Genomic DNA, 14,766 nt, shown 5'->3' with positions numbered 1-14,766 from the left:
AGATGGACAGCATTGTGTTTTCTCATTGTCTCTCCTGTATGCGTGAGTCTGTGCACAAATTTCCCCGTTTGAAAAGAGCAGTAACTATACTGGGTGAGGACCCAGCTCTTCTTCACTTGATCCTTGTCTTAGTTAGAGTCACTACTGCTGTAATGAATCACCATGACCAAAAACACTTTGCCATCCAACCCCAGGGCAGTTCATCCAGGAAGGGAGTTCACTCAGGGCAGGAACCTGAAGGCAGGAGCTGGTACAGAGGCCAGGGAGGGGAGCTTTTTACTGGCTTGCTTCCCTGGGCTTGTTCAGCCTGCTTTCTTATAGAACCCAGAACCACCAGCCCAGGGGTGACCCCACCCACAATGGGCTGGGCCCTCTCACATCAATCACTAATTAAGAAAATGCCCTACAGCCTGATCAAAGAGAAACTTCCAATAGTGTTCCCCTTTTGTGATTATGTAGTTAATTTCTCAATTGAGGTACCCTACTTTCAGGAGACTCTAGCTTCTGGGTGTTGCTATGAAACTTGCCGGCACAGTCATCATCAATGCTGTTTGCACCTATGGTTACACCCTGCGGTTCTAGGGGTCCTCGCTTTAATAGCCTCACTTTAATCACCCAAGCAGTCTTTCAGAATAGCCTTTTGGAGTTCCATGTATTTTTTAGGATCCCAAATTTATTTGGGGACGGGGGTCTAAAATTCACCATTACTTAAAAGCTGTTTATTTTTATGTGTATGAGTGTTTTGCCTACATGCACCATGTGCGTGCCTGGTGCCTTCAGAGACCAGAAGAGGATGCTGGATCCCCTAGAACTGGAGTGACATACAGTTGTGAGCTGCCACATGGATGCTGGAAACTGAAACTGAGTCCTCTGAAAAAGCACTAAGTGCTCCCATGAGCCATTGATCTAGCCCTGGCTATACTTTTTTTTTTTTTTTAAAAAGAAAGCCAGATTATATAATTTAGGTTGGCCTCTAATTCACTATATAGTTCAAAATGGTCTCAGCTGTGCAGCAATCCTATCTCTGCCTCCGAGTGCTGCAGTTATAGGCATGAGCTGCAACCCCCAGGTTCACCTTTAGTTTTTGAGGGGTTAAAATGTTGAGTCTACTCAGCTGATGGCTGATAGGAAGGGGGTGGTCATAAGCTGATGGCTTCCTGTGGAGGAGAAAGAGGTCAGATTGTCAACCTCAGGTTGTATCCCCTAGGGCCTGAAGCAGAAGACCCATTCATTGAAATCTTCCTGAGGGCAGACAATAGTCTTTCCTGTTTATCATTATGTCCCAAACGTGGGCACAGTGCCCAGTACCTAACAGGGCTCCAATGAGTCTGTTGGTTGCTTTAATGGAGACTAGACCTCTGGCCTCTTGGTAGAGGCACATGAACCTTGGGTATGTGGGCAGGACTTGGGGTTGGAGCCAGAGGAGAGCACGTATAAAAAGAGAAGACTAACTAGGGTTGGGGGACGGCTGGAGAAGTGGAGGAAACGGAGGAAAAGAATCCACGTGGAGTCATATATTCACTGGGCACACATGCCAAAGGCCGTGACACATCCATGAGGTTGCTAGGGCAGCTCACCAGTGTAGTTCTTCCTGGCAACATAAAAAACAGGGCCAGAGAGAGAGAAAGCAACCCTTTTTGGGGGAGAGAGGGGAACCCTGCCAAAGGGGAACACCGATGGAAGTTTCTCTTTGCTTAGTTCCCTAGAGTATCAGATTACCACCGATGGAGTGGCTGAAAACTACAGAGCCTGACCATTTCCTGTTTCCGGAGGCCAGAAACATGAGATCAGGCAATGTCAGGGTAGGCATGCTTCCTCCTGGAGACCAGGAAAGAGATTCCTTTCCAAACCTCTTTCCGGGCTTCTGGGGGCTATTGGCAAACTGTGCCCTTTCTGATCTTGCTGTCTCTCATTCCTGCCTCTGTCTCCAATCTCACAAATTGCCTCTCCTTTCTTTCTTTCTTGAGGACATTTGTTTGGATTTGTACTTTGCCTTAACCCTGGCTGATCTCACCTTGAGATCCTTGGATTTGCAAAGCCCTCTTGCCACAGGAAGGGCCGCATTCCTAGCCTCTGGGTGGACATATTCCACCTAATGTAGTTTTCAGGGTGGCCCTAGGCCAGGATTCCTTCAACTTGGACTGAGGCCTGTCGAAATGTTGCTGACCTGTATGTGTCCTGAGAGTTCAGAGAGTTCACTGTGCCACAAAGGACATCTCTGGTGCTCTGTCAAAAATAGGTCTTAGGTGAAGACCTGTGGCAGATGTTAGGTATATTTCTTAAGATGAGCCTCTCTGATGATGCAAATAATTCCAATTAAACCAAATTAGACTGAATAAAAGATGCCCACGTTTAATGCAGCGCTCTGGGGTGGTCCGGAGCATGAGGAGGAAAAGAGAGGGGGAGACCATGTGTTCCTTTTTTGGTCGGCAGGCAGCCTAAATAGCCTGTGGGAGTGGTCCTGACCCTCCCTAGGGAGGGGTCAATGTTTGGAAGGCTTTCCCGGAGGTGGCGTATGGACTAAGGCGATTCCCAGGGGAGGGGGCTTCCAAAGATGGATGTTGGAGGCTAGGATGAGGACCCTAACTTAATATTACAGCAGAGTCTAGTGTGGGATGGAAGTGGGACACCAGCAATATCTCTGGAATTGAGCCTCCAAGCTAGGGCACAAAACCATGTGCTTTAATTGGGGGCATCAAAGACAATAGCTGAGTACTTGCAGCAGATGACCACACTGTAGATTTGTTTTCAAGATCAAATAGCAAGGAAGTATTCAGAGAATTCTAAATCTAGAGGAGCATATAAAGGGTTGAAGACAGGAGACACTGGAGTTTTCTGTGACCAGGCTTCTTCTTTGAGAACCAATTTCTTGTTGATGCCAGAGGGCCCCACATAGAAAAATGGGTTAAATTGGATGTGTGGTGTGGGGAAATGGTGTTTACTGGGCGCTTATGACAAATTATATCAGCACTCCATTTGGATGGCCCAGTGATACTTGGTTCTGGAAGTTATCTGGGTACTATGACCTGAAAGTTGACACACACACACACACACACACACACACACACAAGAGAGAGAGAGAGAGAGAGAGAGAGAGAGAGAGAGAGAGAGAGCCACTTCTGTAAAGTAAATGACTGCCCTCTGTTGTGGAATATTATTTTAAGATGGGCTACATTTGTTTATGTTGTGGAACATTTGTTTATGATGCAAAGATGTGCTGCATTGTTTTATATTGCATTTATTTAACTCCAAAGCTGCATTACTCTGTCTGTCTAGAACACCTGATTGGTCTAATGAGTAGATGAATGTTCAATAGTAACAAAGGAGAAAGGATAGGTAGGGCTGGGAGGAAGAGAAAATAAATAGGAGGAGAAATCAGGGAGGAAAGATCAAGGTGCAAGAAAAGAAGGGGTTAGTCACACAGACAGACATGGAATAAGAAGGAAAAAAATACAAAGAGTAATAAGAGTAAAAAAAAACCAACCAACAACTTTTTGTCACACCAACATGAGGTTTCCAGGGTCCAAGAAAGCAGAAAAAAAAGGACACAGTTCCTTTAAGAAGCTCTGCCCTGTAGAAACAGTCTTTTTCATGCTAAATAGAAATAAAAAATGAAGTAAAAATGCCTGCCACAGTTCAAAGTACTGCCATTTCAGAGCTGGGGGGATGAATGCAGTTCCTGGTGAAACGCACCTCTAATCAGGCTGGGAGCTTTTCAGGACCCCAGAAGCAGGATAAGCCAGGCAATAGAGCTGCATGGAGGACCTAGCTGTAGCTTAACAGTTTAAAGTTTGCTCACACAGTCAAAAAAGGCTAAAAGATATGCAGTAAAAGAGGTCCAGATGGAAAAAATACCTCTAAACAGGTTCCAGTGTGTTTTACAATGTGTGTAAGCTTAAGAAAGAAAGAACAGGGTATAGTCATAGGAAAAAAAAAAACAAACGAGTGGTTTAAAAATTAATAAAGTTTTTAAAGAGAGTAAAAGTAATATAAAAGAAAAGAGTTATATAAGATGGAAAATACACAGGGAGTCTGGATCCTGTATGTTATTGTGTTGATTTTGAATGTTTTGGTTGTTTATAAGCAAACGACAGCTGCTAAGAGACCTGGGATTGAAAGAACTGCTGGAGTCATTCAGCCTAGATACTTTCAGAGTGCCTTAACTTTAAAATGGAAGTCAAAAATGTATTTGTCAAATGATAAGTCAAAAACGCTTTGGAGAAGCAGATTTGCTTTTGTTTTAACAAGAAACAAGAGGTTGTAGATTCATTCCAGGTTAATATGGGTCATGTTTGATCAAGGGAGACCCCCCTGATCTTGGCAAGTGATATATATCAACAAAAGTTATTGCTAGTCTTCCCAGCACTTGACAATTACCTTGGCCTTTGCCCACAGACAACAGTGGAGCAGTCTGGAGTACACAACACCCACATTCCAAGAGATAGTATGGGAAGCTTTGAGTTATTTGGTGGGTTAGGGATGTTTGTTATCATTCCTATATCCCCTAAATGATAAGATAAAAAGGTAGATTATTGAATCTATTTTAAACTAAAAAACAGCTATTAGTCTCACATATTTTGTATTGTATAGATTTCTGTACATTGATACAAATTTAAGGTTATTTTTGTTACAACACACTGTATATATGCTTCTTCTCTTGTTTAAGGTATTGGACCTATGCAGTTCATTTAAAGATGTGAGGTACATTTCTAGTTTTTGAAAGCTATTATTATAAACTAGTTAGGATAATAAAAAATACAAGTCAGTAGTCATCTATAACAATGAAATTTATAGATATGTTAGGTATGTTTTTAAGATCATACAGAGATATAATTTAGATAGATAAATGGTCTTCAAACACTTGAAAGACCTATAGAATATGGCATTTAAAATGTTTTGTTAACTTAGGGCTTTTCCTGACAATGACACATGTCTGCTCCTGGTACAGCCAATTGATTCAAAGAGGATGATGGACATTGAAATTTGTTATGGAGTTTGATTTCAATGTGTCAAGACTAGCCATTTGGGCAAGAAAATGCTTTTTCTTTGACTGATTGACAGTACAGTATGGTATATAAACTGGACATGCAGGACCCTCAGGAAAGTGACTGCTGAACTTTGCCAAAACAAGGTGGAAGAGTCCTTCAAATTTCCTGCTCCACTGAAAAGTCTGTCAGATACTCTAGGCCTGTAGGCTAAATATGGATGCCCCAACATTGCAGAGGAATTTTGGGTGACTATTCAGACAGTCAGATGTCTCTGTCCTTTCTAGAGTTTTGAACGTTACTTACAACACACTTCCTGTTTACTCAGATAATATTACATCATTCTGGGGTCTTTGATGAAGTTAAAGACTAAATTATTAGAGTTTCAGTTGTCCTTAGTTATGATAGAAAGGAAATTATGTATAAAGCTTTGGAGTCACTAAGATGGGATGGATGGTAGAGTGTTTTCTCTGAATTTGCAAAATACAAGTGAACTGAATATTGCAATTATAATTCTTACTTGATAACTGTTTTTGTTGAATACAGTTTTACTGTGTTAAAGTTAAATCTTCCATTTTTATTTAGATAAAAGGGGGAATATTGTAGAATATTATCTTAAGAAGTGTTATATTTATGCTGTGGAACGTTTGCTTTATGATGCAAAGATGTGTTGCATTCTTTTATATTTCATTTGTTTAACTCTGTGAAGTATGCTACTTTGCCTGTCTAAAACACCTGATTGGTCTAATGAATAGCTGAAGAGCCAATAACAAGGCAGGAGAAAGTATAGGTGAGACTGGCAGGCAGATTAAGAATAGGAGAAATTTAGGAGGAGAGATCAAGGATTGAGAAGAGAACTGGTCAGCCACCCAGTCACACAGCAAGACACGAATAAGAAGTAAAGAAAGGTAAACAGAAATAGAGAAAGGTAAAAGCCCAGAGGCAAAAGGTAGGTGGGATAATTTGAGAAAAGCTGGCAAGAAACAAACCAAGCTAAGGCCAAGCATTCATAAGTAAGAAAATGTCTCCATGTGTGATTATTTGGAAACTGGGTGATGGGCCCCCAAAAGAGCAAAGAGTAAAAGAACCAACAATCGTCCTCCCATATGATAACAGGACGGTATATATTAGTTGATTCCGAAAGGTTTTTGGGTACTATGACCTGGAAGTTCATACACACACACACACACACACACACACACACACACAAACAGCGAGAGCAGGAGAGGGAGAGGGAGGGGGAGGGAGAGAGCCATTTCTGTAAAGTAAATGACTGCTCTCCAATGTGACAACAGGACAGTGGTATATATTTGGATCTCCTCCCAGACAGGTGATTCACACTGGCTCATCCTTGTCCCAGGATCTGCAGGGATTTCTTTGAAACACCTGTGCAGGCTGGCTTTGTGCACAATGGTAGTGGGTTTGATTCCAAATGTTTGTGTAAGCAGGCCTCACAAAGAGCAATGGAAGTGCTCACTCAAAGAAGGGCAACCAGCACTGTCATGCGAGGCTGAGGTCAGGAGTCCTGAAGAGCCCACAGAAGCTTCTGTGAAAGAGCCAAGGCCTCCAAGTCCTGGGAAGACCCAAGATGCCACCTGATGATAGACTTGCCATGTCCACTTGCTGTATCCTTTTCCCCTATCTTCACCAACCCGCTGATGGACACCAGGGAACTAAAAGCTATTCTCAGACAGGAAGAAAAAAGTGACAGATCCCACCCTTATCTCACCCTGAGCCCTCAGAGCTGGTATTCACTTACAACCATGCTAATGTTTGGAGTGGATTCCAGATGCAATGTCAAACAATGCCAGATGTTGTGGTTATTTGCTTGAGTTTGGTAAACCAGCTGCAAACTGGTTCTCTCTCTCTCTCTCTCTCTCTCTCTCTCTCTCTCTCTGTGTGTGTGTGTGTGTGTGTGTGTGTGTGTGTGTACAACAGTGTCCTTGTAGAGACAAAATCAGAGGAGTCGTGGGGCCTGGGAAGAAAGGAGCTCTTCCTGTTCTGAAGTTGTTTGAAAGGCACAGAGAGAGTGAACGAGTACCCTGGGACCGCTGGAGCAAATGATAGCAAACTGGCTGGATTGAAATAGCAAAAATGGATTCTCTTCCTGTTCTTGGAAGCACAAGTTGAGGATGAAGGTGATGGGGACATGACGTTTCCTTTAGGAGATGTGGTGGCAAACCTGTTTTAGGCCTTTCTTCTAGGTTCTCGTGGTCAGCAGTCCTGTGCCTTGCCTCTGCCTGTGTTCACACAGCCTTCCTCCTAGGGTAGGTGTGTCTACATTTCTCTCTTCACCTAAAGACTCTAGTCACTGTATTTGAATTCACTCCAAGTCCTTCAAAATTCATCTTAATTTGACTACATCTGTAAAGACCCTATCAACATATTTTTTGAGGGGCATACTTATCTCAGAGAGTCAAGTTAAACATACTTTTGATGTTAGCTCAAAAGAACTTTTGGGGAGTGTCTGATAGGCCACATCCCCACAACCTCCCATTCCACTAGGCTGTAGGGAAATGAACATTCCAATGTTTTGCCTCTTGATGGTGCTCGGTAGTCGCAGTGTCTATCTATTGTTGCTTTCTGCCACACACCAGTCCAATGTCTACAAACCCCTCCAGCACCAGCCTCTACAGGCTGGAGGAGTTGGTCATGTGATCAGGGCCTGGTCAATTCTAGGATACTTTCCTCTAGTTCAACGGGATTGCTTTAAGGGAACTATGTGGCTTACTAGGTTCTCAGGATCCCCTGAGACTTTAGGAAAAGTGGAGACCCAAGGGAAGTCTGAATGGACCCACTGATGACCACCTCCAGGGTCCATCTGACAGTATGTTGTAGGTGAATTGTGTCCACCAAGAATTATGTGAAAGACCTGGTGGGAAAATTTGGGGTATCTTTAGTTTTATGGAGGCTTTTCCTCTTGTTTCAGGTGGACTTTGCTTGGGGAACAGTATCCCAGAAAACTTAGTGGCCACCAAAGCCACTTTAAATCAGTGGTTTTGGAGTTCTTGTTCCAAGAATTTAAAGAATAAAAGGCACAGAGCCCAAAGGGTGACTTTTAGAGAGAAATTTATTAAAGGGTCATAACTGAGAGTGTTGTTGAATATTACTTTATCTATAGAAAGGTGTGTTGCATTTGTTTATGCTTCATTTGTTTAACTATGTAAAGATGGGTTGCTTTGCCTGCCTAAGGTACCTGATTGGTCTAATAAAAAGCTAGATGGCCAATAGCTAGGTAGTAGAGAATTGGGTGGGGCTGGCAGACAGAGAATAAGTAGGAGGAGGAATCTAGAAGAGAGAATGAGTAGAGACAAGAACAAGGGAGAAAGAGAAGGAGATGCTCAGGCCCAGCAAGTCAGGAAGCCACCAGCCAGCCAGACATGGAGGAAGCAGAAAAGTAGAACACAAAGAATAAAAGAAAGGTGAAAAAACCCTGAAGCAAAGCATAGATGAAGAGAAACAGGTTACTTTAAGTTATAAGAGCTAGTGGGACAAGCATAAGCTAGGTTGAGCATTCATAACTAATAATAAGTCTCCGTCTCATGATTTGGGAATGGCAGTCCAAGAAAGCCTGCTACAAGAGATAGAGAGTGCAGAAATCCTGCATAGCAGGTCCTTGGGAGTGAGGTACCATTGAGACGCTGACTATCCTGGAGGATTTGTTAAGGACTTAAAGCAGAAACTGAGGTGATGAAGTGCGTGTGTGCGTGTGCGCACGTGCACGCGCACACACACACACAAGCTAGGGAATATGCACCAGTCAGTGCAGTTAGCACAAGCACAAGGTGTTCAAGTGCCCCCTCTCACCTCCACTCAAGTCCTCACACATAGCTTCCAGGAAGCTGTAAGAGATAACAAGGAAGCAGGAAGCAGGTGTTTTGGCTTTGTTTTGCTTTTTTCTGGCCTCCCTGGCCTCCCAAAAGTACAGTTTTGGAGTTGCTGCTTTGCGATCCCCGAGCAACCTGACAAGCTCCATTCTTTGTTCTCATCCCTAGTCTCTGGTGCTTGCAGCCGTGATTTTACTCATAAGTACGGTGTCTGCAGATCAAATTGTGACATGAGGGGCCTGTTTTCCAGTGATGCTGTCCTTATGAGGAGAGGGAAACTTGGAACAAAGCCACGTGCAGAGGGCAGTAGAGACTGGGAGTGGTGTGTCTCCAAGTCAAAGAGTGCAAGGATTGCTGGCTGAGACGAGCTAGGAGTCATCTTGAGAGCCTTCTGAGGGAGCAGGGATACTGGCAGACACCTAGCTTAGGCTTCTGGCCTCCTACATGGGCAGAGACTCAGTTTACCTTGTTCTAAGCCACCCAGGTTGTGCTCTCTGGTTATGGTGGCCACAGAAAACAGATGCAGTGTTTGTGCTAGTCTCGTGGCCTCATCAAAGGCCACACTTGGTTTATTTGGCCTCACAACTTTCCTCTCAGTGGAGAAGTTCCTCATACTGACCAGGACCCCTTCGAAAAGGGTCACTCAACTATTATTCACGACGTGCTGACAAGCTACATACATATGTGCCCACTTCTGTCCTTCTCGTAGGAAAAACAGGGCAGTCCTGGACTTCCTTTCTCCAGAGGCTCAAAAATAACCTCAGAAACGCTGAGGGAGTGAGTTTTAGGCACCTGGATTCTACATAATTTAGCCCCGCTCCCTTTTCTTAGCCCTGCCATGACACCCAGTCTTTCTTTCACCAGGCCCAGATGCAGCACCCACCTTTAAGAGCTGGAACATGTGGACCCATTCATTCTCAGAGCTCTTTGTATTTCTGCAGGTTTTGCCCATATACCCTGAGAAGAACTTTTAAAATGGAAAATTTAATCATATATTATTGCAGTTTGTACTACTATAAGAATACCTAAAGATGGGATCTTTCCCATTACATTTATGTGTTTGTTTTTGGCAGGGGTGTGAAAATCTCCAGTTTTCATGTGGAAGTCAGACAACCCATGTGAGTCTGCTTTCTCCTATCCCCGGGGTCCTGAGGATAAACTCAGGACATGAGTCTTGGCAATAGGCACCTTTGCCTGTTGAGCCATCTCGCTGACCCGAAGAGAAGGTTTTTAGCTTCCTTCTTTGAAGGCTCAAGGAAGTTGTGAGTCGGCTTTGTAGTACTAGCATCACAATGTGGGGAGTGGGTATAAGGGGGGAAGGATCACAAGGTAAGAAGCCAGAGTGTGGGCTCAACTTGTCCTTTCACAGCAACTCAGTCCTAAGGAAACTTATGGGGTACCATGATAACTACATTAATCCCTTTGGAGACCAGTTTCCCTATTACCTCCCTTAGGTCCCACCATCCCTTCTAGGGACCAACCTTTCAACACATAAGCCCTTGACAGGCATATTCAAACTTTATCTAAACCACGGCAAAACATATTTAAAGCATCTTTACCCAACACGGAGCAATAACAATGGCCAACTCATGGTCACTGGCCTTCACCTGCATCCTTATCAACGCTTCTCTTCCCCAAACAGGAAGTAGAGAAAATCACAATGTTACACCATTATGCTCACAAATATTGTCATATTTATTTTTAAAAGATTAGTGACTTCAAAAAACTGAGATACCATTATTATGTATAAAAATATTTAACAATTCTTAAGTAGCAGAATATATCCAGGGGGTGCAGAGACTTCCAACTGCTTCATCAATATGATCATATTTTAATAATTTAAAAATATTTTTTATTTATTTTAAAATATTTAATATTTAAGTATACTTAAATACTATTTTTATGATGTACTTATCTTATATTTGGTATAGTATTTCATTGTTTTCAAAGTATGGGTGTGTATGTGTGTCTGTACGTGCTTGCGAGTGAGGGAAGAGGCGGTCAGATCCGCAGGAGCTGGAGTTACAGGAGATTGGGAGTCACCTGATGTGGGGTTGGGAGCTGTGCTCAGGTTCTCTGCAAGAGCAGGGCATGCTTAAGCACGGAGGCATCTCTCGGGCCCCCAGTGTGGGTATTTTTAGGTGACTTGTCTGTGTTAGCATCCAAATAAGGATACACATATGAAGCTGTTTTCCTTGAGCTGTTCCCTTTCCTCTCTTGCCACATCTGCGAGGGAGGACACTGGGCTGTTTGTCCCATGGAGCTTCCCTGTGTGTTTTCTCCTGATTGCTCCTGTAATATCAGAACATACATGGGGATGCAAGTGGAGGAGAGGTGATCCTTCTTTGGTGTCGATGACTGTGAACTGGATGTACAGGGACAATCTCTGGATGACTCTCCTCCTCTGCTGGCCCTTCTTTTTTCCTGTTGAGGATCACGATCTACTCCGCCTAACTTCCTTCACTCCCGACACTAGCTCACACCCTATGGCAGAAAGGCATACCGCATCTTCCTTCAAGATAGACTCCAGCTTTCTTTAGGGCTCTTTGCTCCACACGGTGCACACCCTTGAAGGACGGGCTACCTCTGTGCTCTTTTTCATCGTACTTCCACTGCCTGGCACAGAATGGTGGTTTGTGAATATTTGTGGAATGAATGAGTCAGTTTAGAAAGCATGAGAAAGCCCGGAGAGGGACTAGAACAGAAGTGAACCTCAGAATAGGTCTGGGGTCTTTTAGGACCCTGGTTTTCTATGAAATGCTTTTGTGCGAACATGCTTACTTCATGGTCTCACCCTCTGAGGCTGCTGAAAAATACAGCTCATCCCTTTTAGTATTGGGTGGCAGTGGGAAGCAAAATCCAAACCCAGACTCCTCTTTCACCCCAGCCTCAGAGACTCAGAATATCTCATCTTTTAGCACCGCCTAAAATGCAGGAGTTTTACTTCCTGGATTAGGAGCTGTTTCCTTCCCAGAGAGGCCTGATGTGCCTTCAGGGGAGTCCTTTCCCTCATCCTTTGATCTTAGTCCACCATTCCACCAGCCCCTGGCTCCCTGTGAATTAAACAAGAAGGGAGAAACTAAGGCTCCGGAAGAAAGTTCAGCTTCCCAGTTGTGCTGGCGGGGCACCTGGCTGGCTGCTAAGCAGAGTCCAGGAGGGGGATTTCCGGCTTCTTCCTGGGGATCAGCACAGGCTACCGGGCATGGGAAGGTCACATTATCCTATAGTCTCTGGGGACTCCTTAGAGGATGCAGCTGCAAAGCAGCAAGAACTCCTTTCTTCTTCAGGGAGGGAGGAAAGGGACAATAGGGCCTCCCCAGGTGGTCTCTGCGTGGATCTCAGGGCAGGCTAGATGGAAAAACCGGAAGCAGTCTGGAACAGACCCTCCCTGGCACTGATCTCCAAGCTGGCACCAAAGGTGCCTTGGCAACAATTGGAGGGGTGTGAGAGTTCCCAACTTCCAGTGCTTGCTTGCAGTTCCACGGCTCTGGGTTGCCAGGCAGTGGAGGTCTGGAAAGGCCAGAGACTGAGCCAAGAATGTTAAGAGGGGCTGGGCTTCAACAGGCTACTGGACCGATGGCTGGCTTTGGCCACATGGCATTGGGTTTTCTCAACAGTCAACTTAGAGCCACCTCACACCCTTGAGGACAGTGCCATTCTAGGCAGCTGAGTGGAAGGAGTCTCTCACAGTTTGCTTGCGGGATTGGTTTCCTTTGGAACTCTGTTTGGGGATGTAGTGATTTCTTGTCCATTTTTTTGTCTGTCTTTTTGGTTCAGCATTGATATTTTTTTAAAACAGAATGGTGCAATTTTAAGACAATGAAACCTTGCATTAAAACCATTACTCCCCAGTTGCTTCTGTTCCTGGGGATGGTCCTCTGAGTGAGACACTTACTGGGGAGGCATTTACCAGTTGCCAGGTGGCCTTTATCACTCAAAAAATGCTTTGGCTGGGTGGGTAGACTGGAGAGATGCTCGGTGGTTAAGAGCACTCTCTACTCTAGCAGAGGACCAGAGTTTGGTTCCCAGATGGCTCACAAGCATCTCTAACTCCAGCTCCATAGGATAGGAGCTCTCTTCCGACCTCCGAGAAGACTGCATTCACAGGCACAAACACATATTCATACAATTTACAAAACAGAAAAATAAAATCTGTAAAAATGTTTCAGGGACACATCTCATGGATGTATCTTTCAGCGTCTGTGCTGTGTCCTTTTGGGTGGCTTCAGAGACAGCAGGATTAGGCTATATCTTGGGCATCAGGTCAGAGTCCCCTTGTTAAATTCTGGTTTATGTGGCTGGTAATTCTGAACCTAGCACCCCACTGAGCACTTGGGGATTCATGAGATAAATGATTTCTGTAGGGTAATTCATCTGAGCCGTGGGAGCCTGACTTTCTTGCTTAGTTGGTCCGAACTGGAAGGTGTTTTCAGAAATGATGGACTGGTGGGACATTGTCTTAGTTAGGGTTCCTATTGCTGTGAAGAGACACCATGGCCATGGCAACTCTTGTAAAGGAAAGCATTTATATGGGGTGACTTACTTACAGTTCAGAGCAGAGGTTCAGTCCATTATCATCATGATGGGGAGCATGACTATAGTTGGATGCTGTGCTTTTGTTTCCTGGCTGCACAGACCTGAATAAACACACAGAAACTATATTTATTACAACACTGTTTGGCCAATAGCTCAAACGTATTCCTGGCTAGCTCTTATATCTTAAATTAACTCATTTCTATTAATCTATGTATTACCACAAGGCTATGGCTTATCGGTAAGGTTCTGGCGTCTTTCTCCTTTGGTGGCTAAATAGTGTCTCCTGACTCCACCTTCTTTCTCTCTATATCTCTGTTCAGATTCCCTGCCTGGCTTTACTCTGCTAAGTCATTGGCCAAAAAAGCTTTATTCATCAACCAATAAAAGCAACACATATACAGAAGGACCTCCCACATCACATGGCAATATGCAGCAGACATGGTAGAAGAAGATGAGAGTTCTTTATCTTGTAGGCAACAAGAAATAAACTATCTCATTGTCTTGAGCACATATGAAATCTCAAAGCCTGCCACAGCATTGACATAATTCCTTCAACAAGATCACACCTACTCTAAGGACGCCACACCTCCAAATAATGTCACTCCCTTTGGGGCCCATTTTCTTTCAAAGCACCACAGTCACCCTCCTGGCATGCTCCTGGTATGTGTGCCACTGATCAGCATGGCAAGCAGGAGCATCACGTTACAGAAGAAGCTGCCTTTCCAGATCCTTCCATTGTTGGGATTCTGGCTCACCACAGTCTTCTTTGCTCCACATCTCCAGCTGCTAACACAATGCTCATGGCCAATGCCTTAGTTAGCCTTCTCTCAAAGAGGTGCCTACAAGGTATTTATGTGACAAGAGGTCCCAGCAACTCGGTAAGTAGGTATAGAAGTAAGGCAGGAAAGGGAGGAGAGCCCATAAACAGTGTAAACAGTGGGTAAGTGAGGCACAGATCTGCTGGGAACCTTCTGGAAAGCAGTGAGGAATGTAGGCCTGGGTTGCCCATAGCTGGCATTGGGAATCTGGGGTAAGTAAGTATGTAGCAATGCCTGCCCTCCTGCCCTCCTGCCCTCTCCACCTTTGTCTGAATATGGTTCCTGCTGTATCATGTCTGGAGCTTCCAGGTTGCCTATAGTATGGGCTGAGTATACTATACACAGAGGAATGCTAATTTTTTAATTGGTTTCATTGAGCTACCTATTTTTCTCTTCTCTCTTCCTCCCCCTCCCCTTCTTCCCTCTCTTATGATTTCCATGCTCCCAATTTATTCAGGAGGAGATCTTGTCTTTTTCTACTTCCCATGTAGATTAGAACCATGTATGTCTATTTTGGGTCCTCTTTGTTATCTAGGTTCTCTGGGATTGTGAATTGTAGGCTTTTTTTTTTTTGCATTATGTCTAAAAGCCACTTATGAG

Source organism: Chionomys nivalis, chromosome X (assembly GCF_950005125.1).
Source record: "Chionomys nivalis chromosome X, mChiNiv1.1, whole genome shotgun sequence".
In the NCBI taxonomy this organism is placed as follows: domain Eukaryota; kingdom Metazoa; phylum Chordata; class Mammalia; order Rodentia; family Cricetidae; genus Chionomys; species Chionomys nivalis.
This window is presented reverse-complemented; position numbering follows the sequence as displayed.